The sequence below is a fragment of the Nyctereutes procyonoides genome, unplaced genomic scaffold (assembly GCF_905146905.1).
Source record: "Nyctereutes procyonoides isolate TBG_1078 unplaced genomic scaffold, NYPRO_anot_genome, whole genome shotgun sequence".
Lineage (NCBI taxonomy): Eukaryota > Metazoa > Chordata > Mammalia > Carnivora > Canidae > Nyctereutes > Nyctereutes procyonoides.
In genome coordinates, this window is record NW_026575146.1 from 67,840,421 (window position 1) to 67,847,334 (window position 6,914).

General features: G+C 38.4%; 1 pseudogene; it reads left to right on the top strand.

Moving 5' to 3' along the window:
- The first annotated feature begins 1,832 nt into the window (after window positions 1–1,832).
- LOC129499683 (RNA transcription, translation and transport factor protein-like) lies at window positions 1,833–2,560 on the top strand (annotated as a pseudogene).
- The last annotated feature ends 4,354 nt before the right edge of the window (window positions 2,561–6,914 follow it).

The window sequence follows — 6,914 nt, forward strand, 5'->3', positions numbered from 1 at the left end:
TATAGTTAAGAATTTCTTGGTTTGCCTCTCTCTCTCTCTCTTCCCCCTTGGTTCATTTGCTTTGTTTCTTAAATCCCACATATGATAGTATTTGTCTTTCTCTGATTGAGTTTCTTCTCTTAGCATAATACACTCTAGCTCTATGCATGTGCTCGTAAATGGAAAGATTTCATTCTTTCTTATGGCTGAGTAATATTCCATATTTCAGGTCCCAATTTTAGGTCTTTAAATTTCGAATTAAAAAAATTTTTTTTTGCCTATGGTGTAAGAAAGTGTAGACTAGTTTTATTCTTACGCATGTTGCTGTCCAGTTTTCCCAACACCATTTGTTGAAGAGAGTGTCTTTTTCTCAGTCTTTCCTACTTTGTTGAAAATTAATTAACTATTATGCAGATCTTTTTTAAGATTTATTTTTATTTATTTATGATAGAGAGAGAGAGAGAGACAGAGACACAGGCAGAGGGAGAAGCAGGCTCCATGCCAGGAGCCCAACACGGGACTCGATCCCAGGACTCCAGGATCGCGCCCCAGGCCAAAGACAGGCACAAAACCACTGAGCCACCCAGGGATCCCTATGCAGAAATTTTTGAAAGATGCTTAGCTAGGGATCCTCACTAACTAAATGCTGAAATATGAAATTATTTTCCTGGTCTCATATACACATGAGTAAATGTATTCAACAGCAACAGCAATTGCCTTTATATTTTGTCTTTAACATGTGGCCACTTTCTGTTGAAAAATAAATGTTTTGTAGATTTAAAGTGAATTACAGGATGAAGTTCAAGGCATTATCTAGTATTAGGTCTCTCATTCTTTGTAAATTCTCGATAATGTGTTTTAAAAGCTATAATACACACTTCCAAAATATCAACAACTTTAAAATTCTGTAAATACCTCTAAACCTAATTTCTGCAGACCATCAAGCACCACAGGTGGCTTCTTGTTGCCTTATTTTCTGGAGCCTTTAAATTTAGCTCCAATTTTGGGTTTTCTAAGCTCAGCAGAACTTTGCAACATCATGCATGTAAACCATATGAGGAGAATGAGTCATATCTAAATCTGAGTCTTCATGCTTTTTTAGCTTGCATGGAGAATCTGGTTCTTTGCATTTGTAGGACTGTGGCCCTCAGAAGTCACCAGTCTACATACACAACATGTTCTTTTGTTTCTTTGTTCTTTGCAGCCATCAGAAGAATCCATCTTGTTTAAGGATTTCACCTGTTTAATCCAGGCCCACCCAATGTAATCTCCCTTTTGATTAACTCAAAGCCAACTGATTAAAGATCTTAATTAAATTTGCATAAGCCCATTTGTCACATGATATAATTAAAGGAATGGTATCTCCTCATATTCACTCTTCTCACCTAGGCTCAGCTGGGGGGCGGATTATACACAGGTGTGAGTTTTTCAGATCCATCTTAGAATTTTGCCTACCATGGCATCTATTAGAGCAAAGCAAAACTTCTCTAGTGGAAGACATGCTTGTCTTGTGCCTTGAGGAAAACCCCTAAATTATTTTTTGAGGACAATATCTGATAAAAAGTAGAAGATAACCAGGCACCCAAGGAAAGAAGATAAAACATGCAAGAAGCAGGAGAAACAACACACAGTAGAAGCAGACTTGGGGAAACTCCAGACACTGGAACTGTCAGTTACAGATTATACAACTATGTTTGCCATATTTAAAGAAATGTAAGTTGGAAATATCTGTAGGAAATAGGAATCTACAAAAGTGATAGGTGGCTTTTTCGCCGCGTCCTGCACTGTCCACACCTCCTCACCTCTTCTCTCCTGGCCGAAGCCTGGGGGGACCAGAGCAAGATGCGGGGACCATGTTCTGACCCGAGCTGATGGCCCTCGACTACTACAACCGAACTGGCTTCAACCGCAAAGATGAAACAGAATTTAGAAACCTTATTGTTTGGCTTGAAGACCAGAAAATCAGACACTACAAGATTGAATACAGAGGTAATTTAAGAAACATCCACAGCAGTGACTGGCCCAAGTTCTTTGAAAAGTATCTCAGAGATATTAACTGTCCTTTCAAGATTCAGATCAACAAGAAGCAATTGACTGGCTTCTTGGTTTAGCTGTTAGACTTGAATATGGAAATAATGCTGAAAAATACAAGGACTTGGTACCTGATAATACAAAGAATGCTGACAATGCAGCTAAAAATGCCGAGCGGTTGATCAGTTTGAATGTAAATAATCCTGATTTTAAGGCTGGTATAATGGCTTTGGCTAACCTTCTTCAGATTCAGCATCGTGATGATTACCTGGTAATGCTTAAGGCAATTCGCATTTTGGTACAGGAGCACCTGACACAAGATGCAGTTGCCAAAGCAAACCAAAGAGGGTTAGCCTGTTGCATTAGATAAACACATTTTTGTTTTGACACAGGAGATGCCGTTCTTGATGAAGCTGCTCAAATTCTGCGAATGCTGCATATAGAAGAGCTCAGAGAGCTATATACAAAAATTAATGAATCCATAGTAGCTGTTCAGGCAATTATTGCTGACCCAAAGACAGACCACAGACTGGGTAAAGTTGGAAGATGAACGTTTTAGGATTTCAGCTTCTCACCTACTTAGTACAATTGGGAATCATGTACACTCTGGCATGTGTTTGGAAATCAAATGTCACACTTTCAAGGGAAGAATCCTAGAAAATTGACTATGTTCTCAAGATTTACCATCATTGCTTTTTTCTTTAATAAAGTTCAGGAAAGTGAAAAAAAAAGTGACAGATGATTTGAAAAAGAATCAGAGAGAATATAAAGAAGATGTGGTTTATGTATACAATGGAATATTACTCAGCCATTAGAAACGACAAATACCCACCATTCACTTCAACGTGGATGGAACTGGAGGGTATTATGCTGAGTGAAATAAGTCAATCAGAGAAGGACAAACATAGTATGTTCTCATTCATTTGGGGAATATAAATAATAGTGAAAGGGAATATAAGCGAAGGGAGAAGAAATGTGTGGGAAATATCAGAAAGGGAGACAGAACATAAACACTCCTAACTCTGGGAAACGAACTAGGGGTGGTGGAAGGGGGGAGGTGGGGGTGAATGGGTGATGGGCACTGAGGGGGGCACTTGATGGGATGAGCACTGAGTGTTATTCTGTACGTTGGTAAATTGAACACCAATAAAAAAAATCACAGAACTGGAGATACAAACAAAATAGATTTATTAAAAAGCTGATGGGACACAGCCAGAAGAATTATGAGCTAGATGGGATATTAGCAGAAATTATCCATAATTCAGTACAGAGAGACAAAAAAAAAGATGAAAAACCCAAAAGAGAGACTAATAGGTATGAAATTTTTACTGAGAAGTTCCAATATGCAATCAATTAAAGTCCCAAGAGAAAAGAGACAGAATGGGGTTGTCTCTTTATAGTGATAGTTAATTTTACAGTGAGCTTGACTGGGTTCAGAGAGAATGCCTTCCCTCCCCCCCACCCCCCGCCCTTGTGCAGGAGCTACGGCAATATTTGAAGGAAAAATGGCTGAGAATCTCCCAGAACTGATGAAAGATATCAAAATACATATTCAGGGGGAATCCCTGGGTGGCTCAGCGGTTTGGCGCCTGCCTTTGGCCCAGGGTGCCATCCTGGAGTCCTGGGATCAAGTCCCACGCTGGGCTCCCAGCATGGAGCCTGCTTCTCCCTCCTCCTGTGTCTCTGCCTCTCTCTCTCTCTCTGTCTTTATTTATTTATCATAAATAAGAATAAATAAATAAATCTTTAAAAAATACACATTCTATAAGTTCAGCAGATCCCAAGCATGATCAATAAAAAGAAATCAACACCCAGAAACACCATGGACTCCAGAAAAACCAAAGTTAAAGAGATCTTCTTAAAATCAGCCAGAGAAAAAAAGGTCACCTTCAAAGGAATGGCAGTTAGATTGACCCATACCAACCAAAATGGAAGTAAAGGTCTGTGGATGATGCCTTTATTGTGTTGAAAGGCATATACCAGAAAAAAACTAGAATGTTCAAGGATGAGGGAAAAGTAAAAATATTTTTATATGAAAGGATTGAGAATCCACCACCAGTAGACTGAAGGAAAGAAACTCTAGAGACATACCTCAAACAGAAGATGGGAAGTCTGAGCTGGAGCAAGAAATGAAAAGGAAAGAAAGAGGTATATATGTATTCAGGTGTGAGCAAACATTGTATAAAACAGAAAAAAAATGTCTTAAGTTCTGTAAAACAAATAAGCTACATTCAAAACACAAGGTAGGGATGGCATTTAAGCTGGGCCGGAATAATAGTTAAAGAGTTCCAAGCCGTGGTGATCTGAAGATGCTCATACTCTATGAGGCAGAAAGTGCACTCTCAGGGGTATACACAGGGAAATGTGTATGTCTGTGTTCCCAAACACAATTTAGATAATGTTTTTAGATATTTTGGTTGCAGCGGCTGGAAACACAATGGAAGCAATTCCAATGTATATTATCCTTAGAATGTGCATGTGTACACATATATGTGAGTGTGCAGTGATGGTTGTAAATGTTTGTGAAAATACTAACCCCTCCCAAACTGTACACTTAAAAAATTAGATTACATTGATGGTTTGCACAACTCTGTGAAAATATAAGAAAAACCGTTTAGCTCTACAATTTAAATGGGTGAAGTTCATGGTATGTATATTATGTATCAATAAAGCTGTGAAAATATGAATTAAAATGATCACTCTTCCCTTCAAAAAACAGCACCCACTTCTTCCCCACCAGCAGTGCACATGAGTTCCCATTTACTGATGGTCATTGTCAATGTTTTTATATTTGTCAATAACCTCAGCAAAAATAAAAATGCTAGCAAGCATTTATCTACTGCTTACTGATTTTCAGATGGTAGTCTGTGTTCTTCATCTGTGTTAAATCCTCACAACAGCCCTATGAGTCCTATTATTAGCCCTTATTTTACAAATGAGTATATAAAGGCTCCTAGAGACTAGGAAATTTGTCCAGGGCCACACAGCTAGTAAGTGACAAGGACCATGACATTAATCCAAGTTGTCTAGCTCCAGAGGCCTAGATTCTTCACCATGATACATTATTACTGAATCCTTTAAAAATGTATTTTTAAATTTCCTATACTTTAATCATTTTAGATTTACAGAACTGTTACAAAAACAGCATAGTTTCCATACAACCTCTTCACAAATTCCCCTAATACCTCAACTTACACAACCATGCATGTCTGTCAAAACAAAGAGATTAATATCCATTTATTATTAGTAACTGAAGTGTGAATTTTAGCGACTTTATTACATTTCTCCAGTTTTCTTGCTCATTTCCCTCTTCTCTCTCAAGATCCAGTTAGGGATCCCAGTTGCATTGAGCTGCCTCCTTTTTACTGCACATCTATTTTGGTATGTTCCACTCAATAACATATGTAGTATTCCTTGGCCATTTGCATTTCTCTCGCAAATTTTATGTTCATCTTTGCCCATGCTTTGTTGACATTTTGATCTCTTGTAAATTTGTAAAAACCTCATGTATATTCAATTAGATGTTTGATTGTTAAAAAAAGGTCCTACTTAGTGTTCTAGAACTACCATAACAAGCATCACAAACAGTGGCTTCAACAATAAATGTTTATTGTCTCAAAGCTCTGGAAACTGGAAGTCTAAGGTCAAGGTGTCAGTAGGTTGGTTGCTTCTGAGGGCTCTGAAGGATCTGTTTGGGGCCCCTCTCCTTGGCTTGCAGATGACCATCTTGTCCCTGTGTCTCTACACATATGTGTCTGCTCACAAATTGCCCATTTGTACAAGGGCACCATTAATATCAGATTACGGGACTTCTAATTCAGGATGACCTCATCTTAACTATTACCTGTGCAAGGACCCTGTTTCCAAACCAGGTCTCATTCTGAGGTCGTAGGTGGCTATGGTTTCAACATATGAGTTTTGGGGCGGGGGACACAATTCAACACGTAACAGTTTATCATTTCTTCATTTTATTTTTATGTCATTGACTCATTCAACAACTGTTTTTTTCGATACCTCTAAGACACTTCTTTAAGGATCACTGTAAACCAGAGATCCAAGATCTCTGCAATCATGGGTATTATATTCTAGCTGGGAGTCAAACAGTAAGTAAACGAATATATTTTCAGGTTTCAAGTGGCGGTTGGTATATGAAGAAAAATAAAGCAGAGCGAGGGTTGGGGAGAGACACCTGGGTGGTTGACCATGGTCAGTGGTTGACCATGTGCCTTTTGCTCAGGGTGTGATCCCGGGGTCCTCGACTGAGTCCCACATCAGGCTCTCTCCTAGGAGCCTGCTTCTCCCTCTTTCTATGCCTCTGCCTCTATCTGTCTCTCATGAAAAAAATAAAATAAAATCTTTAAAAAAAAACAAAAAGAAAATTGAAAGTTCAAAATGTGAAGAGTTGAAAATTCTTGCCAGTGGTTGCATATGGGCTGTGGGAGAAATAATAGTAATATAATACAAAATGATACATAATATAATCATGTAATAATATAAAATGACAATGTAATATGACATAACAGTATTATAATACATAATAATAATAGCAAACACATGCTTACTGTATGCGATGCACTGTCATTTATATGATATTATACATATTTAATTGCACACACACCCGTTGGTCCTCACAATAATGCTATGAGGCAAGTCCTAAAAATTTCCATTTTACAGATAAGGAAACTGAGACATAGAGAAATTATGTCCAAAGCCACAGAGCGAGTAAGTGGGAAGCCAGGATTTGAATCTGGCCACATGACTCCATAACTATATGACCATCCTGTTTCAGTGTCAGGGGTGAGTTTTGGGTTTTTAGCCTGAGTACCTGGGTGGATAGTGGATGCCATTTACTGGGCTGGGGCAAATTGTAGAAAGAGCTGATTTGGGGACACCAAGTCATGGTT